The following is a 14729-nucleotide window of genomic DNA, read 5'->3' on the forward strand; positions in this document are numbered from 1 at the left end:
CGCGCGGGGGAGTGGCGCGCACTGGCGCATGCACGGTCCGGCAGAAACTGCTTGGAAGATCCGATCTGCGGTGCCGGGCGAGCCCGACACCTAATGTGGAGCACCCACGGGGACACATCTCGAAGAACCACCGTTACTACGGTGAGTAACCTTTCTTTTTGGGGGGAATGGCTCTGGTGATGCACCCTGTCAGCATGCTGCAGTTAATTGGGGAAAACCTCATGTTCTCCCCCCTCCATCGCTACATAAATCACCTAACTGTTGCAGGATGTGTTAGGCTGCTGTACACAGTGCCATGGGTGAAAGATATGTCTTACGCACTCAAAAGATTGGTTTGTTCCCCCTAGTGGGGGAAGCATGTGGGTGATGCGCACAGTCTGTGGGGAAAGATTTGGATGGTGCACAATCATGGTTGGAAGAAGGATTTGAGTGATACATATTTTGCTGTTGGAGGAAAGGTTTGGATAATATAAACTCCACCATGGGCGTAAAGCTTTTGCTAAGGCACCCGTTGCCATGGGGGAAGAATTTGAGCAATGCACACTAGGCCATTGGGGGAAGGATGGGGGTGATGCCCCCCCCCCCCCCCCCCCCATTGGGGAAGGATTCAGCTGATGCCCACCGGGTTGTTGAGGGAAGGATTTAGGGAATGCACACTTCCTTTCTGTTGGGGAGGGATTCGGCTGGTGCACACTGCCGTCGGGCGCAGGATTTGAGTGAGGCGTATTTCCCTGCTTCCGCTGGAAACAACTCTCGGAGACGCACACTCGGCCGTCGGGGGAAGGAGTTGGGTGATGCACCTTTTCCTTGGGGAGGGACTTGGGTGATGCACATTCCTCGTTGGGGGAGGATGTTGTCGATGCACACAGTGACAGGTGAGGAGCGGAACGTAATAGCTAGCTTGGGGAAGGGGTTTTGTGACACAGAACTCTTGGCGGGGTGTGGCAGAAGTAGTTCAGGGAAGGGTTTTGTAACGCGCGGCTGTCACGTGGCGTGTTGACGAGAAAGGAACCTGCTTCAATGACAAGTTTGGCCTGGCGGATTCATACATTATTTGTTACTGTGGTCAGTGGGAGTTGTCCGGAGTCTGTTGTGCTGGCTAGCTGTGCCGAGACAGGGCAGCACACAGAGGGAGCGCGTGTATGCAAGTGAACCACATTGGTAAAAACTGTCAACACGTCTCATGACCAACGATGAACTGCAATATAATAAAACTTAAGCAGTCAATTGTGTGCTGCAAGACTGAATGTAGGTTTTAATCATTTTAGTAGCACTGTTTACCAAAAACTAGTGAAGCATCACTTTAGGGAGTGCAGCTAAAGGACTGTTTTCTAATTGGTTAATGATGTTGGAACAAAGTCTGGACACCCTGTATGAAGCGAGCAGGTGGCTTTATTGTATGCAGCAGTGGTGAAGTGCCACTTTGCCCATAAGGACTCAAAGCACTGCCAGACAATAGAGTACAATTGATTATATGGATTATTAGTGGCAGGGAGGGTGGGAGGAGGGAAGGACTGTGACATGAGTGTCACCCAAACCTGGATAGGTCTTAGCAACAAGATGAAATGACCACAATAAGCCAATCTGAAAATGGTAGAGTATCCCTGTGATGGGGAAAAATACTGCAAAGTGAGTATACATTCCAGGGCAGGGAAAAGGGGTGTGAGGTGAGAGCCTGGGAAAAGAAGGTGGTGAAGGCTGAGGTGAGAAAAATAAGGCAGCCTTGGAAGAAAGCTTATCAGGAAGCAGCCTGAGAAAGATGAGCTTAGCTCATCATGAAAATGTAACTGCAAGACTGGTTTGAGCCAGAAGATTCAGGTTTCCATATCTATGTAACCTATCACAGAACAAATGTCTGGTGTGTATAAGGAAGTCTTCACTTTGTTTTTAGCTGAGAAATGGTCACCCCTTGCCTTTTCTCCTTTGGCCCTGTTAAATAAAGCGCTTCTGTTAGCCAAACAGTGATCATGTCTGAATTTCTATGTCACCTGCACATAGTTTATAGAATATCTTATTGCTAATGCAGGTGTTTTTCCTAACAAGTTATTAGAACAAAACAGATGACATTTATGTTGGATAGGATGGATGATGCATCTACAAGGGTAACAATGGCCCCTCCATACTGGCATATTCAGATGTTTATCTAGACAGTTGGAGCAAAAGCTATTAACAGTGTGAAGCAATATTTGTTTTAAGTACATGCCTGGGATGGCAGGAGAAAAACACCATAAATAGGCTCTCAGTTGCAGGACCTTGCTGTGGAATGTGGTTACTGAGGCAACTCTCCCTCCCTTGAGCCTCCAAGGTCCTGTCTAAGCTGGGACAACTTTCCCTGGGTCTCGAGTGAGATGGGCAGGCAGTGAGGAGTATCTCTGCTCATGCTAACTGGGTTTCTGTAATATAGGATTATAGGCCTGCCCCAGACTTTAGGAACTGAATGGGGGGTGGGGGGCAGTCTTTTGCACAAACCATGTCCTGCCTCAGGAATTTTCACCCTACAATAATAACTTCTGGGTGGAGGCAGGAGCTACTTGGGTTCGGTTTAGTATTGAGGGGGTTCCTTTCCATCAGTACAATACATGCTTAAGCCCCACCACTGTAACCTGGGAAATGTACCCACCACCCCACACAGCTGAGAGGCAAGGCTTCCTCACAAGTGAAGAGTCTGTCTAGAAAACAAACTTTTAATAACAGTGGGGAAGTCAATGGATGCTGGGAAATACATCCACTGGCTTCATAGACAAATGTTGAGTGCATCCAAACAGTTTACTTATCTTGGGTAAGGAGAGACAGGTATGTCAGTCAACCTGAAGGCTGCTCACCATTCACTTATTCTCTGCTTCCACTCTGCTGGCCATAGGGCACCATGTATTGTCTTCCACCTTTTGGCTGTGATTGCTGCTTATCCGTTTGTTACTCTTCATATTTGTGCAGGCTGGACAGAAATCATATGCCATTTCATGTGATTTCGGGTCGCTGTGCTCTTATCCCTTAGGAAAGGTAGAAAAAAACCACAGCTGCTACTTCAAATAAACTGGTTTTGAAGGGAAAACCAGTCAAGATAGTTCAGGCTCCATTGTCTATTGACCAGAAAACCTGCCTCATCCTTTTATGCTCACAAGGCTATAACAGTCTAGTATGTTATCACCAATGCTTAGGTAAATTGAACCCTTGATAGGCTAAGTCCTGCTAGCTGTCACTGAAGCATTCACTCAGACCCAGCCTAGGTATGTTTTGGAAATAAATTAGTTTCCCTATATATTTGAAGTCATGATGGAGTCAAGTGTTACAGCATCATATATATATCAGGAGTATGCAAACTGGGGCTGTGCCCCCCCTCCGGTGACACTTCAAAAGGAGGGGGCACAGCCATCAGCTCCCCTTTAATGTCTCTTGCAGACTTTCTCCAGTCATCTGCCCTGTGTGGCACTTGTCCCCTGCTCTCTCCTGGTAGAGAGCTGGCTTTGTTTCCTTAACCTCCTCACCCTGTGGGTGCCCTCTTTTGCCTCCCTACCGCATTTCCTGGCTCAGTTGCCCTGTGAGTACCCTACCCCCTGCCACTGGGCCTATCAGAATGCACAAAGGCCCTGAGACAACTGGAGTGGGCAATTGGCAAGTTCCTGGCTTGATAAGGTACTCTCCTGGGCCCCATCCCTGCTACCTTCAGGTGTCCTCCCTCCAAACAGCCTTACCCCTTTGGGGCACCCCCCCCACCAGAGTCTGCCAACATCCTCTTCCTGAGTTTTCCTCCCCCTTTCTGAGTGCCCCCCTTCTTCCCATGGTTCTCCCACAGGTTGGGGCAGGGTAGCTAATTGCAGAACTGAAAAGGTGAGGTGGGTGACAAAGGTTTGCTCAGCCCTGACATACATGACTGAGATTTGTAATCAGCCATGTAAACATACTTAGGGAAACAAATTCCTCATGTTAATAAAAGGGAAAACCAAGCCTTGTTTGTTTATTTCAGGCAATGGGTTGACACTCCACTAAAAATGGATTTCCTTAATTATGACTCAATAATGGCAGTAAGTGTGGCTATACACAGTCTTTAGCACAGATAAGCACTAGTTAAAATGTGCTTAATTATGTGATTCCCACTCTCCTGTCAGCTATTTCCTAGGTTGGGCTTTGAGCAGCGTGGAAGGAGGGTGGGCAGGAAACCTGCCTTAGGCCTTTTGAGCAGCTGGCTGTGGCTGGGACCTATGGGCTATATTAATTTGCCTGGGCCCCCAGGCAATTGGCCATTTTGTGGTGTGACTGATGCTCCCCTTATGTTAATGCCAGTGGGGTGGGGGGGTGTTGCATAGGCAGTGCCTAATCTGTGGTAAAATTGAGCTGAGACTGCTGGCTGTACTGGGGTAGATAGTGGGTGGGGTGGGGGGGAGAAGAGCTGATGGGAGGAGGGATGCTGGAAGTGAGTGGGAGCCAGTGATGTTTGGGGGTTGAGGCATAAGTTTACACAGGTAGCCCTTTTCCCTAAAGCCAGCCCTGGGGATGATCCACATCTGTGGCCCATGCCAACTGACCCAGCACTGCAATAGGGTGTGACACTGTCCTCAATCTTGACCATGACACTGAAGGTATCTGCTTTAGCCCCAGCCAATCAATCTTTCCAGCATTTAGCAAATATTCTCAGGCAGTATAGACAATGGCAGCACTTGTGAATTACGTCATTCAGCACCCACACAGCTACACTCCTTGTAATGCCCGCCCCATGAACAGGATTTTCCTTTTATGATCTCAACATATGGTAACTGTATTCTCACCTGGTCACAGAATTTGAGGCCTCTGGAGATTATTAGTGAAAGACAAACATGAAGAGCAACAGCACTCATAGACCTTAACTGAAAGGCTTTGAGTTCCAGGAAGCTGTTCTTATAGCTTCCTATGGCCTGCAAATCATGCTGGGAAATTGGGGGGGTGGAGCTTAGGGCAGTATTTAAGCTGGGTCTGCAGGCTCAGGCAATCATTCAGTGTTGTGTGGTTTCCAAGAGGTATGGATTGAGTGTTGTAGAGGTGTTTATAGCTGTGGGGAGTATCAATAATAGATAACAATGGGATGTATTTATGGTTAATGTATTGTTCTTGGTTTTGTCATATGCTTTTCTTTAACTTCACATTATTCATAGTGTGTTTAGTTCATGTCTTATCATTGTAGGGGGGGGGTGTTATGCTGTATTGTTTGTGTATTCACAACATGAGGGTGATATTGAAGCCAAGCAGTTGTCTGTTTAGGTGAGGGGGGAGTTGTTGTGAGAGTACTATAATGCTTAATAAGAACTATTGTTGGTAACCCAGCTACATATTCTTCCCCCCCCTCCCTGCACCTCTTTCCCCTTCTTTTATCTTCACTTGTGTATACCCCTGTAAATAGTGTGTGTATAAACCAGCTTTATAGTTGAATATTTTGCATGTGCAGCTGTATCCAGATTTGGAGTTGATTTGTCTTGCAATGCAATCAGTCATGACCTTTTTTTTTTAATAGTAATGGCATATGTCCAAGTGAATTCAGCCTATTGGAATGAAGGCTTGATGACTACCTAGGAGAAAACAAGCTCAAGGAGGGTATCTGTTTAACTTTCAAAGTTAAGTATTAGCTGCAAGATTGCACAGTCTGAAGCATTCCTGCTGTCGAGGCTCCTTGTTGACACAAATAAGTTCTCTAAAACTTGTCCCATTTGATTGGCAGTATGAAGGTTGGGGGTAAGGGAAGTACACTGGGGTGCGTGTATTTGCTCTGGAGGAAAAGTCACTGGCAGGAGAGTGACATCTATGTAACTAGTGATGCTCTGTTCTCTGGTTCCCTCTCCTACACCCCACTAGTTTTGCATGACCAGTCACCACTGCTTCCTCCTTTTATCCTGTCCTGGGTGTTGGTTTTCTGCAGGGTACATGAGCATCCTAGTTAGTCACAGGCTTGTAAGAAGGAGGACCACCAGTAGTATGTAGAAGCATACCCAGTCTGTGTGGGTGAGAGTGTTTAGGTGTGCTGGGGGAATTTGTGGTAGAGGTATGTAGGGTGTGGTGGGTGAGAAAGGGGAGGCATCTGTAACATGCAGTAAGCGCTTCTCCTTTTTAAGGAAGCAGCAGGTGAGGTCAAATTTGGTGGTGTTGTTGAGATGGGAGCTTGTCAACCAGACTTTAGGACAATGGTGTACAATCGAGCCATGTTTGTATTTGCAGATGCGTCCATGTTGCCAAGTAGTCCCTCTCAATCTATGTAGGGTCACGGATACTTCTGCGTTTGGCTGTCCAGCATTGACCTATGGGAGCAAAGACCTATAGATGCAGGAGAACCGCCTCACAAGCAGGAGCAGCTGTTTAAGCTAAGTATTTTCCAAGGAGCTGGATGGTTAAAAGCATGTGGTTTTGTGGTGTCTTGTTTTTGAATGGAGGTTGTCTAAAAGCTGCTATGTTTGATGGGGCAGGGGGAGGAAAATTCACCACAGGAAGGTGAGAGGTGGGTAGAGTTCATAGTATAGCAGAGGTTTGCATTTTCCTGTGAGGGAAAACTTGGGCAGAGCTAAAGATGCTCCATTCTCTGGTGTCACTTCCTACACTGCACTGGCTTTGCATGACTGGTCACCACTCCTTTTCTTTCTGTCCTCTGCTTATTTGTGGTTTTCTGAGGAGGATGTGAGCATCCTAGCTAGCCACAGGCCCCTTTGGCAATGGGCAAGGGGGAGCATTGACAGCACATACCATTAGTGTTTGCTTTGTGGGTGAGAGTGCTTGAGGTGGGCAGAAAGTGGCCTGAGGGGGAAGAGGAACATATAGGTGTCCTAGGTGCTAGGTGTCCTTCCTGTCAAGGAAGCAGTAAGTAGTTAGTTGAGAAGCTTCTATGGTGCGGGGAGCTTGACCAGCAGTCTTTGCAACTGAGGTTTGTACTCAAGCTTTCACTATTTGCAGATGAATGTGCAGGTGGTACAGTGTCCCTTTTCCTGGATGGCTTGGATCATATTGCTGACCAGAGAAGGCTCGCATACAAGGAGAACAAGACCTGGAAAGCTGGAAGGGCCACCCAAGTTAAGTACCAAAAGATAGGATGACTGGAGGCATTTTTGTCAGTAAATCTGTTTATGAGCAGGAGTCCTGTAAAAGATTGTGCACTGAGTACAGGAGCATGAGATGTGGCTGGGAGGTTATTGTGCAGAGAGCACAGGTACATTGTCTAGAGAAGTTAATTGCTGAGACGGTGTGTGCATAGCTAGAGATGCTCCATTGTCAGCTGTCCAGTTACACTGTACTGGGTTTATCTTTCTGGTCACCACAACCTCAGTCTCTTGTCTTCTGTTTGGCTGTGGTTTTGAGATGCAAGCATCCTAGTTAAAGAAGCTCCTCCATGGGGGGGTGGGCAAGTGGGAGGGCTATGATTAAGAAATGCCCTTCAGTATGGGCACAAATGCATTGGGCTCCTTGGGATGTCAGAATACATCATTTTAGCATGGGGTAGGGTAATGTGCTTCAACTTTTGTGAATGATTGTAGTCTTTTGTGCAACAGGTGGATCTGAGCTCAGAGGTGAGGAGCAAGTCATGGGAAGTTCATCCCATTTAGTCCATGACTACTTGTTCTTGAAGAAACAGACTAACATGGCTATCTCTGAATACTAAGTTAAGTGTAGTTATGGAGCTGGAGACTTTCATTGTTGCATGGGGGAAATGGATTCCATTGGGTGCATGTCACTGGGAACTTCATGTACATGTGTGTTGGAAGGTGTCCTCTTTTTTTCATGTCTTGTATTGGCATTGATTGTATGTATTAATCCATGGAATTGATTCATATCTGTGATCTGAAGGTCTTTGTTGCTGGAGAAGACTGCCATACTTCTTATGTGTTTGGAAGATCTGGAGTTGCTGTCAGGCATGTGAGCTAAGTCTAGTTATTGAACAGGAGGTTTTGATTATTTATCTCATGCTAAAGATGCAGTATAGATTTTACTGGGTGCATGTCACTGGGAACTTGAGGTATGTTATGTTTGAATGGGAAGATGTTGTCATCTTTCTCATGTATTGAAAAGGCACTAATTGTGTGAATCTGGTTTTCCTTTTTTCAAGGGAGCAATTGCTGTCTATGATCTTGATGTCTCTTGCTGCACAAGATTGCCATGCAACTTACGTGTTTTGGAAGAGCTGGAGTTGCCACAAGGCATGCCAGTTAAGTGTAGTTATGGATTGGGTGATTTGGTAACTTTGTTGCATGCTAAAGATGGGGTATTGACCTCAGAGTGCACATCACTGGGAACGTCATGCACTTGTTTGTTTATGTGTCAGTGTCTTATTCATGCATTTGAATGGGCATTCATTGTGTGAAATGAGTTTGCTATATTAATAGGAAATGATTCACATCTGTGTTGCGATATCCATCTTATGTATTTGGAAGATCTGGAGTTGCTGACAGGCATGAGAGTTAAGTACAGTTATTGATAACAAGATTTGGTTACTTTATTGCATGCACAATATGGGAAATGTTTCACTGCATGTCACTGGGAACTCCTTGTATATGTGTGCTGTGCACGTTGGAAGCTGTCGTTTTTATTTTCACATGTTTAATTTTGACTTGTTTCCCATTTTTCTAGGAAGCTAACTCTATGATAAGCGCTATGTTGCTGGTGAAGACATTAGTGTGATGTGAACACTTCTGCTGCAAGAGAAGACTGCAACACATCCTATTTGTTTTGGAACATGTGGAGTTTGTGTATTTTGCTTTGTGATGTAAAGTGTCCTCTCAATGTGATGGCTAGAAATGCTACTAGATTATATCAGTGGGAGGTACTGGAATAATCAACAATATCCTCCAAAAGGTATTACTGTATCTACCCTGTCAAGCAGTGAGTGATTTGATTGATTTACATGAAGTGGTGTTTAGAAATGGGGTTATTAAACTAGTATATGACATGACCAAAATGTCACTTTAATAGTATGTGCTATGGAAAACTCTAGCCATCACAAGTCAAAGGGGACACTGTAAGGAGTTGTATTAGTGACTTGTTGGGCTGTATGTTGTCACTTTGCTGTCAATGTCATTGGAGCCATTGTAGTTATAGCAATGTAATTGGTGGCTTAGGTTGTATGTAGAGGACTGATTTTTATCTCCCTTGAGTAAGGAGCAGGCAAAATCACTGCAGTGATTCATACACCCTGGTGCAGCACAGTCAAACAGACAAAAGCTGCTGTTTTGTCCTACTGTCAGGCCTTGGGCTGGTTTGCTGTGCTGCACCGGGGGTGGGACTACCCCGGACAGTCTTTGACTAAATTTTATCCACAGAATACAGGCTTGGATGGGCTTGCTGTCCAGATGGTAGGTGACATAAGGCTGAGTGCACATTGTGGGATCTTGGAAGGGGTAGAGACTGACTTTACAGCATATGGATGTGAAGAAATGGTTTTGTGGCCTCTCAGAGGCCAACTGTATGGACAAATAGGGTCAGCACAGGTGCTGTGCAGCACTAGACAAACCATGAATCATTTCTAAAGGTGTGAGAAGTAGATGTGTGAAAATGGTCACTGCAATAAAAACATGGAAGCTCAACCATGCTTCAGTGTAATTACGTTGGGGGGGTGGGGTTTGGGGGGGTGAGAGTTCAGGGCGTTAAAAGGGGTTGGGGTTTTGGGGGGGGGGGGGGGGAGGAGTTTTGGTGGCAGTTGGGACTGCCTGCCTGACCTTTTGCTCCCTTGATCAGCCTTCCCCTCTGTGACTCATAGGCGGAGGGCCTGAGAGAGGCCAGCAGGCTTAACAGATTGGAATGCCGGGGGAGTGGGCAGGCATAGTGGGCAGTCCCACGGTTGAAAGGCCTCTCACGATGAGAGGGGACCCATTAAAAAGAGCCTGGTCCCAAATAAATAGGGGGGACAACAAAAGAGAAACCAGGAACGGGAGTGAGGGTTCGTGAGCGGAGGGAGGAACGGAACTAGGCCCCACAGTCTCAGGTTGCGCCCTCGCCAGCCTCCTCTCCCTGGTTTTGTAAATGGCCGTTTTGGCCGTGGCGAGGAGGTCCCGCGACTTAGTGGGGCCACAGATAGGGTGTGAGAGGATGAGAAAGTGGAGGTTTCTAGCCATCACAAGAGGAGGTTCTGGAGGAGCCAGAAGAGGGGCTGCAGCCTGGCGCACTCACCGTAGATGTGCACCAGGTTCTCCCTCGTGCTGCAAAAGGTGCAGGTGTCCGGGATGGGGGTGAACTGCACCAGGTCCAGACTTATGCTCACTGCTCCATGCAGGATTCTCCAGCTGATGTCTCTGGCAGGCTGCGGGACCAAGGTGGAGTAGAGGCTGCCCAGCGGGGCTCCCCGCCCTCTGATGGCGGCAAGAGGTCCCGCCATTTGTGGTCGGGGAGGGACACGAGGGTGGGGAAGTGGAGCCTGTGAAGCACGAGCGCGTACAGAAGATGTCTAGGTGCGGTTTGGAAGGGGACTGGCTGCAAAGTACGCAGCCGGCTGAGGTGATGGGGGGGGGGGGGGGCGGCGCGGGATTGCAAAGTCAGGGGCCCATGGAGAGGTCCGGAGGGCTAGGAGTGGGAGGGGGGCGGGGTGCACCCTCTTGCAGGACCTGACAGAGGTAACTGTGAGTGTTGGGCGGCCTTCACCTCCTGGAGTACGTGACGGGGGGGGAGCGTAGGTCGGAGAGCCCCAGGCGCCAGGTGAGCCCCAGGGCCTCCATCCAGTCCCCCAGGTCGTAGTGGAGGAGGTCTCTGACCCTGGTGAATCTGCCTAGGACCATGGGGTTAGGGGGTAGGGGTTAGGATTAGTGGGGGTTAGGGGTTGGGGGGTTAGGGTAGGGGGTTAGGGTCAGGGTCTTGGGGTTGGGGTTAGGGCTAGGGCTTAGGGTTAAGGCTTAGGGGTAGGGTTGGGGTTCGGGTTCGGGTGTGGGTTAGGGTCAGGGTCGGGGTAGGGGTAGGGTTAGGGGGTCGGGGTTAGGGTTTGGGTTGGGGTTAGGGTTTTTTTTTTTTTCTTTTGGATGCTGGAGGAGTGGGCAGGCATAGCCTGCCCACGGCTACAAGGCCCCTCTCACGATGAAAGGGTACCCATTAAAAACAGCCCGGTTCCAAGTAAATACGGGGGACAACGAAAGAAAAACCAGGAGCGGGAGTGAGGGTCAAAGGTTTAAAATGAGGGAGCCAGAGGGGGACACCAAGTAGAGGACCCCAGACAGCGCCCACCGTTCCTCAAAGGCGTCCAGGGAGTTGGTGGACGCTGCCCAGAGGAACTCTGCTCGGATTCGTGAGCGGAGGGAGGAACGGCAGTAGGCCCCACAGTCGCAGGTCACCCCCCCTGCCGGCCTCCTCTTCCTGGTTTTGTAAATGGCCATTTTGGCTGTGGCCAGGAGGAGGCTGACGAGGAGGTCCCGTGACTTTGTGGGGCGACGGATAGGGTGTGAGAGGATGAGAAGGTGTGGGGAGAAGTGCAGCCAGAACCGCAAGAGGAGGTTCTGGAGGAGCCGGAAGAGGGGCTGCAGCCTGGCGCACTCGATGTAGATGTGTGCCAGGTTCTCCCTTGTGCTGCAAAAGGTACAGGTGTCCGGGATGGGGGTGAACCGCGCCAGGTACACGCCCGTGCTCACCGCTCCGTGGAGGATTCTCCAGCTGATGTCCCCGGCGGGCTGCGGGACCAAGGTGGAGTAGAAGCCGACCCCCCGGGGCTCCCCACCCTCCGATGACGGCAAGAGGTCCCGCCATTTGTGATCAGGGCGGGACACGAGGGTGGGGAAGTGGAGCGTGTGAAGCACGAGCGCGTACAGAAGGTGTCGAGGTGCAGTTCGGAAGGGGACCGGCTGGAAAGTGTGCAGCCGGCTGAGGTGATGGGGGGGAGGGGGGCGGGCAGGATCGCGAAGCCGGGGGCCCACGCAGAGGTCCGGAGGGCTAGGAGTGGGAGGGGGGGCGGGGTGCACCCTCTCGCAGGACCCGGCCGAGGTAACTTTAGCAGGGCAGCCTTCACCTCCCGGAGTACGAGACGGGGGGGGCGTAGGTCGGAGAGCCCCATGCGCCGGGTGAGCGCCGGGGCCTCCATCCAGTCCCCCCACTCGTAGTCCAGGAGGTCTCCGACCCTGGTGATTCCACCTAGGACCAGCCTCCGGCGCACCGTGCGAGACTCCGCCGCCTGCACACGAAGGTGGGGGTTGTGTAGCAGGGGCTCTGCGAGGAGGTCTTCTCCCACGGTGGCCCCCTAAGGACCTGGAGGCTGCGAGCAGCTGCCAAGTGTGGAGGAGGTCCTGGTAGAAGGCCGGCAGCTCCGAGAGGTCTCGCGGACGGTCTCTGCAGGATAAATAGAGGAGCTGCCGGTCGCATCGGAGCCCTCGGTAACGGCGGAGGAAAGCGTGCGCCAGCGTGCTCCACGCCGGACTATCTGCACTGTTGGTGTTGAGAAGCCTCTGCATGGCCCGGAGGTGGAAGACATGGACCTGAGTGCGCGTGCAGGTCAGGCCCTGTCCCCACTTCTCCGGGGGGAGATGGAGTACCCCTGCAGGGACCCAGTGCAGTCCTGGCCAGAAGAACTCCAGGATTAACCTCTGGAGCTGGTCCAGGAACCCGGGGGGTGGGACCAGGGTGCTGAGGCAGTGCTAGAGCATGGACAGGACTAGTTGGTTCAACACCAGCGCTCTCCCTCGGAGGGAGAGACACTGGAGTAGCCCTGTCCACCTCTGCAACCGCTCAGCGACCCTGCTCTCTAGGCCTTGCCAGTTTTCCGGCGGAGAGGGATGTGTGGCGGAGAGAAAGACGCCTAGATAGAGCAGCGGACCCGCGCTCCACCGGATGGCCTGAAGCGCGGGTGGGAGGCGGCTTGTCTGCCATCCGGTCCCAACCACCAGGCCAGAGCTCTTGACCCAGTTGACCCGGGCGGAGGAGGCTGCCGAGTAGCTAGCTTGGCAGGCCTCCAGACGCGCCAGGTCTCCCGGGTCCTGGACCACGAGGAGCACGTCGTCGGCGTACGCCGACAGGACTAGCCGCAGCCCTGCCTCTGGAAGCGCCAACCCCGTCAACCTTCGCCGAAGGAGGCAGAGGAAGGGCTCGATGGCCAGAGCGTACAGCTGTCCTGAGAGCAGGCAGCCTTGTCGTACTCCCCGTCCGAAGCTGACCGGAGCAGTCAGGGTCCAGTTGAGCTTGACCATGCACTCCGAGGCAGCGTACAGCACCCGGAGAAACCCGACGAAGTGGGGTCCGAAGCCGAAGGCCTGCAGGGTGCCCAGGAGATACCCGTGGTCCACCCTGTCGAATGCCTTCTCCTGGTCCAGGGACAGGAGGGCGAACGACAGGCCGTCCCTACACCCAAGCTCTAAGAGATCCTGGACCAGGGACAAATTCTGCAAGATGGTGCGGCCCGGGACGGTGTAGGTCTGGTCGGGGTGGACCACGTCCTGCAGCACGGACCCCAAGCGACGGGAGATGGCTTTGGCAATGATCTTGTAGTCCGTGCTGAGGAGCGAGATGGGACGCCAGTTCTTGAGGTCGCGGGGGTCCCCCTTCTTGGGTAGCAGGCTGAGGACTGCACGCCTGCATGAGAGGGGGAGCACCCCGCTTTGCAGGGCCTCGGCCCAGACGCCGAGCAGGTCTGGGCCGAGGACGTCCCAAAACGCGGTAAAACTCCACGGTCAGCCCGTCCATGCCCGGGGATTTATTGGTGGGCATGAGATGGAGGGCTTCCGAGAGCTCGGCCAGAGTGAGAGGAAGCTCCAGCCGGTCCCAGTCGCCCATGCTGACCGACGGGAGTTGGTCCCAGAGCGCCCTGCAGGTGTCGGCGTCAGTCGGATCCGGGGAGAAAAGGGCGGCGTAGAAGGCGCGAGCCCTCTCGCGCATCTCCACCGGATCCGTAAGAGGGGTGCCATCCTCCGCCAGAAGGCAGAGGATATGTTTTTTGGCGCCCCTCTTTTTCTCCAGGGCGTAGAAGAAGCGGGAGCCGCGGTCCATCTCCTGGAGGAGTTGGGTTCGCGACCTCACCAAGGCCCCCTGTGCCCAATGGGCGTCTAGGGTCCTGAGCTCGTCCCGCTTCTCCTGGTACGTGCCGCAGAGGGATGGATCGCCGGGGCTGGCGGCTAGACGCCTCTCCAGCTCAAGGACCTCCCGTTCCAGCTGCCCTATCAATGCATCCCGCCGCCGGCTGGCCCCCTGAGTATAGTCACGGCAGAAGAGCCGCGCGCGCACCTTTGCCAGGTCCCACCATCGCTGTGCCGAGGGAAAGGCATGCCGCTGCTCGCGCCAGGCCAGCCAGAACTCCCGGAAGGACGCCACGAAGCCCACGTCCTCCAGCAGGCTGTTGTTAAAATGCCAGTAGGCTGACCCCCGCTTCCCCGGCAAGAGGGAAGCCTTCACGGCCACCAGGTGGTGGTCCGAGAAGGGGGCTGGCCGTACGCTGGAGGCGTGGGCCTGGGAGAGATGGTGCCGCGAGATGTAAATGCGGTCCAACCGGGAGTGTGCAGGTTTATGGCCCACCACCCAGACGTAGGTGAAACCGGCGTCCTCGTCCAGGTGGTGGCTGCGCCAGACGTCCACCAGGGAGCGATGGTTAATGAGCTCCCTGAGGACGTCCACAGCGGCCTGGCACTTCTCGGTCCCCGTGCGGTCCCGCTCCTCGAGGGTGCAGTTGAAATCCCCGCCGAGGACCACGCACTCGCGAGGATCGATGGTGTCGAGGAAGGCCACTGCCTGCCGGAAGAAGGAGGTTCTCTCCGGGCCGAGTGTCGGGGCGTAGATGTTGACAAGGTGGAGAGGCAGCCCCTCCACCCGCACCCGGAGATACAGCAGGC

General features: G+C 52.1%; 2 long non-coding RNA genes across 3 annotated transcripts; both read left to right on the forward strand.

Annotated features, from left to right (window-relative positions):
• The first annotated feature begins 755 nt into the window (after positions 1-755).
• Positions 756-7017, forward strand: LOC142020096 (uncharacterized). The gene is made up of 3 exons (XR_012647272.1): positions 756-875; positions 5483-5582; positions 6181-7017. It is a non-coding gene; the product is annotated as an uncharacterized LOC142020096 (long non-coding RNA).
• A 480-nt stretch (positions 7018-7497) lies between these two features.
• On the forward strand, positions 7498-9521 carry LOC142020095 (uncharacterized). Of its 2 annotated transcripts, XR_012647269.1 has the most exons (4): positions 7498-7517; positions 7795-7863; positions 8054-8404; positions 8575-9521. It is a non-coding gene; the product is annotated as an uncharacterized LOC142020095 (long non-coding RNA). The 2 variants fall into 2 exon arrangements; XR_012647270.1 differs by lacking the exon at positions 7498-7517 and having other exon boundaries at positions 7531-7963.
• Positions 9522-14729: the final 5208 nt, after the last annotated feature.

This window comes from Carettochelys insculpta, chromosome 13, assembly GCF_033958435.1.
Source record: "Carettochelys insculpta isolate YL-2023 chromosome 13, ASM3395843v1, whole genome shotgun sequence".
In the NCBI taxonomy this organism is placed as follows: domain Eukaryota; kingdom Metazoa; phylum Chordata; order Testudines; family Carettochelyidae; genus Carettochelys; species Carettochelys insculpta.